The following is an 11,506-nucleotide window of genomic DNA, read 5'->3' on the forward strand; positions in this document are numbered from 1 at the left end:
GCACCTACTAACTCTGACTCCAGAGGTTCAGAATAGGTAGGTAACATCAAATATGTAACTTATTCATATAGATAGCAAGTATTTAAATAACAGGTATTTAATTATTGATATACAATGTTAAGATTTACAGTCCTGGTTTGTTTTATAGAAAGACTTTTTTGTTCCACCAAGCATCTTCGTTCATCTTTGCTGCAATCTAAATATTTTCTTAAGTCAGGTATGCAGAGTTGTATACTCTCCCTGAAATAGAGGCTAATACATAGATGTCATGCTCCTGTAGTCTTCTCTCATAACACATCATCTTCCAGTTAGCATCCTGAACTGTTCACGCATGGTGTACCCTCACATTCTATTTGCAGACACTGATGCAGTACATTTGTATACTTGCTAGCCCACTTGCTGCCACTTAAAGTTTGGTTTGAAGAAATTTCTCACAAGTTTATTCAGACATACCATGTTTCTTCTGACCTGTCATCTATTCTTGCAAGATTATCATGTAAAACAGTTACTCCCCTATTCATTTCAACCATTTCCCTTAGCTAAGTCAGAACTGATTGTCAATTATTAATAAGTGCGTGCACACAAATATTAAATGTCTGCTGCTACTCCAGAACAGTTACTGACGGGAAAGTCAATGGGACAACCAAGATAAAGGTACAGTTTTTCATGGGGCTGTTGTGGTTTTTGAAAGAAGTGTGCCAGGTGCTGTGAACCAGATTTGCATAAGATCAGCACAGCCCTTTCTGTGGTTGACATATCGAAATGGTATCATGTACAGTGATGTAGAATTACATATCTTTCTGGTATTTTTGCAGATTTAAATATGCTAAGGATGAATTCCTTGACGCTGTCCCGCATGACATCCTTGTCTCTAAATTGGAGAGACATGGACTTGATGGATGGACCACTCAATGGATAAAGAATTGGCTGGATGGTCACACTCAAAGAGTTACGGTCAACTGCTTGATGTCCAAGTGGACACCAGTGACCAGTGGCGTTCCTCAGGGGTTTGTACTGGGACCGGTCCTGTTCAACATCTTTGTCGGTGACATGGACAGTGGGATTGAGTGCGCCCTCAGCAAGTTTGCCAATGACACCAAGCTGTGTGGTGCGTTCGACATGCTGGATGGAAGGGATGCCATCCAGAGGGACCTTGACAGGCTTGAGAGGTGGGTCTGTGCAAACCACGTGAAGTTCAACAAGGCCAAGTGCAAGGTCCTGCATGTGGGTCAGGGCAATCTCAAGCACAAATACAGGCTGGTCGGAGAATGGATTGAGAGCAGCCCTGAGGAGAAGGACTTGGAGGTGATGGTTGATGAGAAGCTGAACATGAGCCGGCAATGTGCGCTTGCAGCCCAGAAGGCCAACCGTATCCTGGGCTGCATCAAAAGCAGCGTGGCCAGCAGGTCAAGGGAGGTGATTCTGCCCCTTTACTCCGCTCTCGTGAAACCCCACCTGGAGTACTGCATCCAGCTCTGGGGCCCCCAACATGAGAAGGACATGGAGCTGTTGGAACGAGTCCAGAGGAGGGCCACGAAGATGGTGAGAGGGCTGGAGCACCTCTCCTATGAAGATGGGCTGAGAGAGTTGGGGCTGTTCAGCCTGGAGAAGAGAAGGCTCTGGGGAGACCTTCTAGCAGCCTTCCAGTACCTGAAGGGGGCCTACAGGAAAGCGGGAGAGGGCCTTTTTACAAGGGCATGTAGTGATAGGACGAGAAGGAACGGTTTTAAACTGAGAGTAGATTTAGATTAGATATTAGGAAGAAATTCTTTCCTGTGAGGGTGGTGAGACACTGCAACAGGTTGCCCAGAGAAGTTGTGGCTGCCCCCTCCCTGGCAGTGTTCAAGGCCAGGTCGGATGGGGCTTTGAGCAATCTGGTCTAGTGGAAAGTTGTCCCTGCCCGTGGCAGGGTGGTTGAAACTAGCTGATCTTTAAGGTCCCTTCCAACCCAAACCATTCTATGATTCTCTGATTCTATGTATTAAACAGTAAAAAACCTCACTTGTATATTTCCTAGGGGCAGTAGACTGGGCCGCTGCTTTTGATATGTAAGGGAAGGAAAAGGGGCAGGAGCAGAAACAGGGCAAGAGGAAAGAAATGGAGTGTGCCAGATATTTTGAAAGCTTGTTGCTCCAGGGCCTGCTGCGAAGATGGGAATATTAAGGCTGGTAATGGCTGTTTTTTGAGGCACTGACCATCCCAGCAGGAATAGTTATCACCTCACACGCTGCGACCCAGGAGCTGGCAGTACCAGCAGTAGCAGTGAGGCCAGCTTTGCAGCAGTCTGGCGTAGGCAGAGGGAGCGCTGGACCGCAGCCATTTCGCAGATCCCAGCAACCTGCTGCCTTAAGCAACTTTGCCTGTGCCTAGAGAGAATCCTGCTTCTGATTGTGGGAAATAAAAACATAAGCTAATGTTTTTTCCACTTTATCAATTGTCTCCCAGTTTTCCTGGTGCTGGTAATTACCCTACTGGAAATGTCTACTTCATTTGGTATTGTTTATGTTCATACATTACATGATGATAATCTAGTGTTCTCTCAAATACCTGATATATACAATAATTAATTTAAAGAGCTAATGACTGGTCCAGCCAAGAGAGATTTATTATATATAGCAAAGTATAAATATTAAAGGTTTTATTGCTGTGTGAACAAAATGCATATATGTAGAAAAAACCCACCCCAAAACCAACTGGCTTTTTCCACATGAAGAACTAATCAGAGAGATTATTCCCTTTTTTTAAACATACTGCTTGTGCTCCTAAAGGCTGTAGATTGCAGAAAGCTGCACTGTCACACCTGCTTCCTTTACTAGATATGGTTCAGGAAAGCATAAAGCATTTATGAAAGACAATATCAATATTGCACGTGCAAAAATGAGCAATTGCACATCTAAATGAGCGTGTAATTGTAATTGCACATGTTATTAGTTTTGTAATGGATGGCACTTAATAGCAAAGTAATGGCTTTGTGCTGAAATGAAAGGACTCTTGGGTCAGCCTGGGGGCAGACTTGTAGTTGCAAGCTTAGAAAACCATTTTCAGTGTAATTTGTTATTCTGTTGTGCAGCCAAATGTAAACAGCCTATTTGCATATGTAATTGTGATTTATTTAGCAGTACTTTTTTGGGAGAATTTTTTTTCCTAAAACCCCTTTCAATGTAATTTCATCACAAAGCAAAATAAGCGTTATTTCCAATGTTTTATGCTTTATTAGTCAGTCAATAGAACAAACACTGCGAGACAAGAAGCTACGTGTAAATGTGTATGTGTGCACACAGAATATGTTAGTTGTACATTTGTGAAGTGGCTCCCTCAGCTAAACTAGTAACTAGTCCTGTGACAGCAGCACAGGGAAAGAATGCAAAAGCTTTTTTACCCCCTGCCTGTTGCTGAAGTTGAGCTATTTACTATACTGATGCTTTTTTTTCAATAGATTTGAGAATTCAGAATATTACTCATAAGTATTAATCTTGTTCTTTGTTCTTTTTGACTAGAGAAACTGTTAGGTTAAAAGTAGAAAGCTATTGCTGTATTTAGCGCTTACCATGTGTAACTAAAAAGAAGTTTGAATGTGTATGATCAGCATCTAATACTATGTACATTAATATATGCAAATATATTTTCTTCACATACAAAACTTCTTCTGTTAACTGTCATGCTTCTCTTGGATTAGGATTTTGTATTTTTCTTTAAAGTTAATTTTCTGGGATCATTAATTGTAACAAATTCTCAACATTTTTCTTCAAAATTTCTGATTTCTATGAATGTGGAGAAAAATCTTGACAACATGGATCAAAGTCATAGTACCAGTACCAAAAAATCACCAAATGGCAAATAAAAAGAATTGTATAAATAAATATATAAAAGACATATCAAAATTAAACATTCTTTATCTTGGGGGAGGACTGCCTTGCTCGTCTCTCATCAGTGAAGATGGTAATATTGAATTGCAGAGGTTAATTACCGCACCTAAACTGAACAGTGCATTCAGGTTGTATGAACTGAATATTCTCAATAACTGCAGACACTGAACATGAAAATTTCTACTGACCTTATTTCGTAGGCTCTGAAAAACCACCTGCACGTCCTGCTTCTCGAAGGGGATCCCCGAAGCTACTGGCAGGAGGATTAACAGGTGGAAATGCCCACGGAACCTGTAGGTTCTGTTGTGTCACAGGGATTCTACCCTGGTAGAAGGGTCTGCTCTTACTGCCTGGACCAGCACAGGCGCTGCACTCTTCTTAGAGTTGCCCTTTTGGTTTTGGTAGGCTAACCTATGCCTCTGTTGAAGGAACTAGCATGTGGAGGGCACATCTCAGCTGCAGAGCTTTGTTCTGCTATGATTGCATTGGATAGTGGAAGAAGATGCCATGGGACCGTTGATCCCTAGAGAAGGAAAGCTGCTAGACTAGCTAACAGCTTGATGAACTAACTTTGTATATGAAGGAGGATATCAGAATGTATCCAGATATCCGCTGTTTGCTTATCTTTTTGTATTAACAAAAGCATAAGAGAAAGAAGTTAGGAAAGATTTGTGGTCCTACATCAATCAATCAACAAAAATGCATCCACATCTATCATTATCCAGAACAACAAAGTTTTATAATCTATGCACACATACATTTAGTAGTAGCCAGATTTAAAAAAAAAACCACACATATATTTCTCTTGTGTTTTTATATATGCACAGGGAAACTCATGCATTTAATAGTTGAAAATAATATCCTGGAAGAGCTCAATTTGCTTTGGGAGACTGGAATTCTGAAATGGTGGCTTAATGAATTTAGTACAAGTTTTGCACTTTTTTTTCTGTATTTGGGCCAGAATTTCACCTGTTATTTGTATAGACTCCTTTACTCTGAATGCTTACATCTGATATAGCTATCATAGCTGAATTATAAGACCTAAAAATCTTTATATATATGCTGGAGTTAGTCCCTGAATCTGAAAAGAAACTTCAAGAGAAATCAGCTCATGCTCCAATGGAATGCAGAATTTTGCTTTCCAGTATTTCAGTGATGAGGATTGGGTTTCGTTCTTAGGCTGATTGAGATTGTTGTCATAGCTTTTAATACCAGGAGTACATATAGTGTCTTATGACTAAGACATTGCTACCTTTAGATTCAGACTAAGTCAGCATGATTCAGCAAATGCCACCAAAACCCATACCGTTAAATAAAGATACACTAAAATGGGGATACAAGAGTCAGGACCAAGAGCGTAACAGGAAAAAAAAGACCAACATTTGGAATGTGACACAAGGAGACACATACTAGCTGTGCAAAAGAGTAGTGATATTAAAAATTACACACAGGTATTACACACATGTATTCTTGTTTCTCTGGATTGAGATAATATGTTTATGTCACAGCTGTGGGGAAAAATGGTTATCAAAATTGTTGACAATTTTAGTTTACATGCCAAATAGGAAATAAGATTTTAAGATAATAAACCAGTTATGTGTTCAGATGTGGGTATATACATATGAAGGTAAAAATGACCTAAGTGAAAATTAATCCTTTGTAAATTAATCCATTGTCTTGCACCCTGGGAAATCATATTTGCTTTATCACTTTGAAATATATTATTGTAAAATTAGTAAATGCAAATTACCACATATTGGAACGGAACAACTCTGACCTTGTTCAGCTTTTTCTACATGCAAGGTATGGCTGATTTATAAGGAATCAGAATAAAGTTTCTCACTTATATTGCCATTTAAATTTTCATTTACTTACAAGAGAAAAATACTAATATTTATATAGCTTTTAAGTTAGTATCTGTCTTAAGTCAGTTCACTGTTCTTCTAGGTGGTAGTGTATATCTAATAGCTTGTAACAATGAGCTATCAAGACAGCAGTCAGTATAACTTTAGCATGTACTGATCTTTCTGCATTATGTCTGCATTATGCGTCGTCTCCATTTCTGTGTTCTTCTATGTGCATGTGTATCAGGGGTTTAAAAGCTTTGTACAGCAAACATGCTTTCCAGCCCTTTCTGTCTTTTCACCTGTATATATACTGCAGGACAGATAATGCTTCATGTAACATCCAGCAGACATTCTGATTGTGGAAAAGGACAGGGAGAACTACCGCTGCTTCTTTGCAGTTCACACTCCCCATTCCCTCTGGAAGCAGGACAAGAAAGAGGCAGGGGAAGAGCCTTAGTCTTGCCCTAAAACAGTCTGAAGCGTACACCTACCTAGAGCATAAGAGATCAGCTGGCTGCTGTGTGTGGTGTTGAAGACGGTGAAAATGTACGAATATCATTCTGTGCTTCACTGCGTGGAACTGCGATCTCTTGCCATGCAGACCTGCGTAAGAGAGCCAAGATAGTGCATTGAAGTGATTTGAGAAATAGCAGTTAAGAGGAATAGAAAAGAAAGTCTAGCACTGGAAGTTTCATCTGTCCACTTAGCAGCTGCCTTTCCTCTGCCAGAAACAGCAATTTGATAGAGTTAGTGAAGTAACTCCTGCCTGGGCAGGGACTCCTTGCAATGGAAACTGATTGCCAGAAGCAGGAAGGCTCTGGCGAGTGAAGACTTGCAGTGGGGTGCACCGAGGGAAAATTAATGCATTGTGGGGCTTGGCTTGGCATTGCCTGCTGGAGACTACCCTGCTAACAGAAGCCAGATGCTGTACAGTTTATGCTCCAATACACTCAGCATTTACTTTAAGTTTACTTACTCAGCTTGCGACTTCATTGTAGCAATGCACGGACCCATCAAATTTCAGCTGTTGACGTAACTCGGGGCAGGAGGTTGTTCTGGCCAAGACGGTGTTTTTTCTCACCCAGATGCTCTGGACCTTATCCTGTAATTTACTGTGTGCTTCTTAAACACTGACAAAGGTAGGGAAAAAGCAAAGGTCACCAAACAGCAAATGAGAATAAGGAACAGGGGCAGGCTATAAACAAAAGAATTGTTGCTGTCATTAATCAAACATAGAATTAATTAAAAAAACACAAAAAAGCAAAAATAGTGCCTAGAAACCCTATTCTGGAATTGAACTCATACCAGCACCACAGGAATCAAAATTAATCTGATTTTTTGAATATGCAAAAGTCTCTTTTTCAGTATATGAATTGGAAAAAGAAATTAACTTCCTGCAAAATGAACAGTTGAAGTCTTTGACATCATTGAGAATAAGCACAGAATGTGGCCCCCTAACTGGCAAAAACTAAAGGATTTTAGATTCATCTTGCTAAAATTAAAAAGGAAACATAAAAAAACCAGATAAAATTCTCATTTCTATGTAGGAAATACTGTGTGTTAAGCAGTCTCTGAGCATATGCTTACAGAGGCATTTGGCCCCACAAGGTAGTTACAGGTATTCCTTTGTTTTAATTTCTAAATCTTATTTTCTAGGGCTTTAAAAGTATTACACTAACAATAAGTCTTGGTCTGGAACAAATTTATACCAGTATATCATAGCTCTCTATTTTATATTATTCTGCCACAGCTTATATTACAAGTTTTTAAAAAAATACTTTGGGATAAATATTTTTACGAAGAGCTTTAATCTAATTTAATGTTTATCATACAAGTGTAGTGAAAGAAATTTGCAAAAAAAAAAAGTCTCTGTTTATATAAGATGTAGCAAAAAAATTACATTTTTCCTCAAAGGTTGTAAATATAAAAAAGTTTTTTAGGCAAGTATTTCACTTTTCATGCTGTCTTTTAACTGCTACGACCAATTAAAACCAAGGTTTTGAGAAACCTGAACTTTTCTGAAATAGTCTTCTTAATAACATATTAACTGCAGTTTAATCAATAAATACAGCCCATTTTCAGATTTATTTAGTTTTTAATCCAAAGTTTTTAATTGAGCATGAAAGCATTTAGGAAGTTGGGATTGTGAAGGGAGTCTTCTCAGCCATTCTTCACAGAAGTCTATTACTACTCTTAGGAAATCAGTTTCAATGAGAAACGAAACAGCTAGTGAGCTGCTGCCACCCTCTCTCCACTCCCCCCCACAACTGGGGGTTGGTACACATATTTTGAGCATTAAATACGGATGTCAGTATCCCATTCTGAACAGTAAGCATGTGCTGCTCTGCGTCAGGAATTTGTTGTTCAGTCTGGTCTTGCTCCTGGAAAGTGACTTCCAAGGACTCCAGTGGTATCAGTCCCTTACCAGCAACACCATTTTTGCAGGATAAGTAAATCTAAACGATGTCTTGAATCCAAGCAAATGGCCATCGTTGAACCTGTATGATAGATAGCTGTACTAATCAGAAAATGTTATATCATAGTCAAAGATATCAAAGAGAAAGAAATGGTTATATGCATTCACGCATATATTCCTCATCCATTTAGAAAAGATTATAGACTTAGAAGAATGACAGAGATTCCATAAATAATAATGAAATAGGAAACTTAGGGTTCAGTCAGCTCACATAAATATCTCATTAAATCAGCTCACACCAAGGCTTTCCTTCAAGCCAAGATTAGGATCTGCTGCTATTTGAAAATTCTGTTCAAGCTTTCTAGCTCAGCCAGCCTGTGCGCTTACAAGTGTGAAAATAAATGCAGATAATCCTGCTGGGGAAGTAAATTAAATTTCACAAATATAAACGTATTTAAAATTGTAAATTTTATAATTTTCTTCTTTTTCTGCCTACTCTCAGAAATCAAATCATTATTAGCAACAGCCCAATACACTTAATGCTGTATTAAAAACACATGAGCTGGTTTGGGCATAACAAGGTTATAAATTGTGCTATGGTAATACCGTCTTTTCTGTCAGTGCTTGAAGTTCTTGCTCCTGTCACTGTGCTAATGGCCGGCTGCTGTTACAGCCAGGATACTTCTCTGGTGTAGAGGAGGGCAGTGTCACACCCAACACAGTGCCACGCTGTCTGTGTGTGACAGAAACATGGCTTTTCCCACATGCAGCGAAGCACGACGTTGAGCTGTCCACACTCTTGACCTCCTCTGTCTTCTTAACGCTAAAAGCGTAGGAAAATTCAATAATTCATTTGACAAAGCCTGACTTAGAGGAGGCAACAATATTCTTTCTATAATTCATCAGGTAGGAAACTATGACTTGGAAAGCTTTATTTACTCCCTCACAGAATGAGATATATCCCAAGCTTTCAGTTTGGATTTCTTTAAATAAAAAAGCATTTACTTAATTTTTTTTTAAGCCAATTGCACTAATTTGTGGGAACTTTTTGTTTTAAACTAAGTTGAAACAGAAGGGCTGCAGAATTTTTTTTTTGTTCTGGTTTAATAAAATAGGTTTAAAAATCACAACGTATTCAACAGATTACATTTTCTGCTTTTTACTTTAAAACAAACATGAAGAAAAAAAGATTTATTGTCACTAAATTTTACTTTGGTGATTGGGAAAAAGCATTCTTGTTAAGCTTCCTGCCGTAGGTGTAATACCAGAACTATTTAGTGTCTTATGACTGTGATTTCTGCCTTTGCAAAGTAAATTATAGTATGTTTGTACATCTGAGGTTTTATTAGCAATAATAGCTGCTACATTGTATTTTCCAAATTTGGAAAGAAAACCCCATTTGTAAGGTTGTGTCTGCTTTTCACTAACAGTCACAAAAGGTGTTAATTTGCTGCAAGCCTACCAGTCAATGAAGTCTATTGCGCATCACCTCTGACACCAGTGACTGAGCATTTTTAAACAAAACTGGGAGTATTTTGAATAGAAATGCAGATTCTAACGATTTTTCAGGAAACCTACAGCATCTGTTCTGCTCAGCAATATGTAAATGAGACCACTTTAGTGTTTTTCTAAGTAGAATAAAATTCATAAATTTGAGGACAGCTCTCGTGTTAGCACTGTATAAGACTGTAGGTACACAGTGATGCTTACAGTGATGAGTATTTCATAAAACGTGTTAGGGCAGGTAAAGAGGGCTGACTGCAAACCAACTTCGATTAATGCATAACAATGATGAAAAACTTTTTTTTTTTTGTGAAACCCAGATCTCTGAGGAAAATCTAAGCTATTTTGTAGCAGGCACTGATGGTTTTTTTTGTTCTGTACCATCCATGCATTTTTTAACAATTTTGCTTAGCTACTTTAGCTTCCTAGTGTCCAGTTTAGACCATCTCATTATAACACTAAATGCAACAACTTCGTAAATGACATTTACTCATTTATAACTTTAAACAAGCAAAAATTAAGATTGCCCTTCTAGTTCCTATTTCTTAGTTGCTTTGGCCCTTTGGGGGTGGATTTAACTTTGAGGTTTACATTGTCTCCACCTTTCTTGTGACACGCAGGATGTCCCTGGGTGCTGTCAAGCTCAGGGCATTTCTGCCAGGAACTCCAAGGTCACAGAGGACAGTGCTGATGGACAAACTTGTGGGGATCACCGATATGCTCTTGATCTCAGGGAGGGATGTCTTGCTTCTACAGGTCTTCCAGCTCCCATTACCTGACACAGGAGAGATTGATGCAGACAGTGGCAGTATCAAAGCTTAAGCCCAGACTACGAGCTCGTAGCCCAGGTTCTCTCCATCCTCATCCTTTTGCTGTGAGGTCAGGTAGATAATGATTGGGAGTATTAAAAACATCTTCTCAGGGATGCTGCAATCCTCTGTGGAATAGATATTATGCCAAAAGGCATACTACACAAAAAAATAAAAAAGTAGCAGTCTGTGTAAAGGTTGATTTAAGCAGAATTTAATGTCGTTCAGAAATTATTAGGCATTTCTTCCTCATTTCCTATAGTGTGATTTCCTCTTTTCCTACTCCTTGGTCTGACTCTCGCAGACTGTGTTTTCTGCTTATGTTTTTGTATCACTATCCCCCTCCCCGGCTGCTTCTTCACCCTGACACTCCTTGTTACTTTTTTTTCTTCCTTCATGTTGCCCCATTGCCAACAAAATAGTCTGCAGTAATGGAGGAGGCAGTCCTTCTCTTCTTTCAGGTACGGTAGAAGGAGGAGTTATGGGAAAGCCACATGTATTTCCTGCACCTCCAGAATGAAGGTACCAATCTGACCAATCGAAGAAAACAGACATCCAGTATAAAACAGATCTTCTGAGATTTTTAGCTGACTCCTTCTACCAAACATCTGCTAAGAACACATAGGTGAGTTTTTTTCTGTCTTGTAACTCAGCCATATTTCAGCTCACTTTCGCAGGAGAGTTGAAAACATGCCTGACATAACACCAGCTGATCCTGCCAAACTGCTCCAAAGCATGGTGCAGGGATAGCTGGAATTTTCTGGCTGTGTGGTTTTATTTAAGCATAAACAAATAAACAGTTTTCCCCCTGCTCTTATTCCTGGAAAAACAGTACTATTTAAACTGAAACTGCACAGAAAATATGCCTGAGGCAGACACCTAGATTGGAAAATTTTGACCTAAAAGGTTAATGTTTGACATTATAAGCATCAAAACAGAAATAAGAGACAATTAAAGCTTAAAAGAATGGAAATGTTAGGCAAGTTAAATATTTTTAATGCACATTTTCTAGTTCATTGACTTTTCCATCAAAATAACAATAGTGTGCATTTATGTTAAAAGGAA

This window comes from Nyctibius grandis, chromosome 3 (assembly GCF_013368605.1).
Source record: "Nyctibius grandis isolate bNycGra1 chromosome 3, bNycGra1.pri, whole genome shotgun sequence".
NCBI lineage: Eukaryota > Metazoa > Chordata > Aves > Nyctibiiformes > Nyctibiidae > Nyctibius > Nyctibius grandis.